The sequence below is a fragment of the Mastomys coucha genome, chromosome X (genome assembly GCF_008632895.1).
Source record: "Mastomys coucha isolate ucsf_1 chromosome X, UCSF_Mcou_1, whole genome shotgun sequence".
Lineage (NCBI taxonomy): Eukaryota > Metazoa > Chordata > Mammalia > Rodentia > Muridae > Mastomys > Mastomys coucha.
Genome location: NC_045030.1, coordinates 60,038,691 through 60,040,765, shown reverse-complemented (window position 1 = coordinate 60,040,765; position 2,075 = coordinate 60,038,691). Strand labels below are relative to the sequence as shown.

At 43.3% G+C, this 2,075-nt stretch overlaps 1 long non-coding RNA gene across 1 annotated transcript in view; it reads right to left on the bottom strand.

Moving 5' to 3' along the window:
• Window positions 1–645: 645 nt before the first annotated feature.
• The window catches only part of LOC116091493, a 5,380-nt gene continuing 3,950 nt past the window's right edge, over window positions 646–2,075 (bottom strand). Inside the window, exon 3 of the long non-coding RNA XR_004119050.1 lies at window positions 646–996. This is a non-coding gene — a long non-coding RNA (uncharacterized LOC116091493). The remainder of the gene's footprint in view (window positions 997–2,075) is intronic.

Sequence of the window (2,075 nt, the reverse complement as noted above, 5' to 3'; positions counted from 1 at the left end):
AAGGTATAGCATTTCCAGCACAAAATGTTCAGTGCTCTATTTTGTATTAAATAGAACTGAAAAAGACAATGCTGCAGTTTCTAAGTCATGTCTCGTGAGCATCATAATTAAAAAGTATTCAGAACCTCCTACCTGGCTCTGCTGTGCTTCTCAAGAATTCCTTTACAGTAGGGAAGAGAGGCTTCAGAGAGGAGAATGACGGATGTCCGTCCAGAATGACTAGGTGGAAGCATCTTTGCTACCGAATGCCCAGCCAAGGGCTGCATGCATGCCTAAATATGTATTTTTCAGATAACAGCAGAGGGATGTAATGGGCAGCACAATTTCAGTATCTAGAGTCTGAGGGCTTCTATATGGGATGTCAGGATGGACCGATAGACTTGTCTGTCCAGCATAACCGAAGAAAGCCAGTTTAAAAAAATATACACGCTCAGCACCAGATGAACTCAGCCTGTATTAAATTTTAAAAAGAGAGAAAACACACTAAGCTTGGAGGGAAAACTAGGGGTGGGGCAGGGGAAGAATTAGAGGGAAGGAAGTGGGAAAATGGATTGGTGTCAAACACATTGTATGTATAAATGAATATTAAATGGAGTGTTTAATAAAGAGACACACAAACCAAAAAGAAATTAAAATATAGCTTGTCCGCAACAGCAGAAACAAGAAGTTTTATTTTTCACTCTTCTGGAAGTGTTTTGAATGATTCGGGGTGGGCATAAGCATGTAAGTAACATGGTGTTTTGGCAAAGGCCACCTCCACCCTGGAGTTGCTCGTGTCAGCATCCACACCCACTTTGACATTTCTGCCTCACTGTTGTGCCTTCCCAGTTGTCTTCCTAGTAAAAAGCTCAGCAAGTTTTTCTTGCCTTGGCCAGGCCTTAAGTATTCATCCATCTTCCTGCTGGTGCTCACACTCGCAGGGCTGGGAGTGGCCTCAGGTTGTCTTTCATCCATGACTGATAGATCACACACAGTGCACTGCACAACTCAGAACGCCTATAAAAAATAATGCGATCCACATAACCAAATGGGCCCGGAGAGTCTTGTTTTCATTGTCACCTCCTTGACCCCCATCTCCTTGCTCCATGTTACTGTCAATTCAGGACTCCTGCCTCATCTATAGTTTCAGTTCCATGGCTTCAATAACAATCTGAAAATGATAAATGGAAAGTTCCAGAAGTAAAACAGTTTCTAAATTTCAAATTAAGTACCTTTGTGAAGTGGCACGATGGAATCTCATGCCATTCTCCCCTGTCCCACTTCTGGGTATATATTCAAAAGGAAGTGAAATCAGAATGTCAAAGAGACACCTATGTCCCATGTTTATGGTGGCACTATTTATAATAGCAAAGATCTAGAATCACCCTAGGTGTCCACAAACAGATGAATGGATAATAAATGTGGAATAATTATAATAAGAGTAAAATCCCTTTTTTTTGTATTTTATTTTTTTGAGACAGAGGGTGTCAGTATGTAGCTCTGGGTCCCATACTCAGAGATCTGCCTGCCTCTGCCTCCTAAAAGCACTGGGATGAAAGATGTATGCCACTAAGTCTGGCTGTAAGAATTTTTAACTAAAGAGTGACAAGACCAGAGTATCTCTGGACAAAGATGTCTATAGCAACAGTGCAAGGTCCTGCTGTGTACTGCTGAGTGGATGAACAGAGGCCAAGCCTGCAAGAGGTTCTTTCCCAAGTGGCAGGTAAAGCTGAGAATAAGGCAGACAGAACCTCTGCCTTCTGGAACCTCACATTCCAGTGATTAGTGTGTTGATAATGATAAAATTGCTAAGTGCTATGGAGCAATGGGAGGGTGTAGTAGGCTTTAAAGGTACCCCACTGGCTCAGGGTAATCCAAGATGGCCTCTCCAGAGTCATGCCATTTGAGCTGACCAGAATGGCCTGAAGCTGCAGGCCAGGGCATGGGAAGATTTCCAGACACATTCCGGCTAAGAAAGGAGGTCCAAAGGCCTGAGCTTGGAGCATGAGACTAAAACCTGGTGAAACTGGCCACAGAGACAAGATCACACCAGACCTTGTAGGCTCCTCAACCTTGGGGAGACAAGTATGAGGACA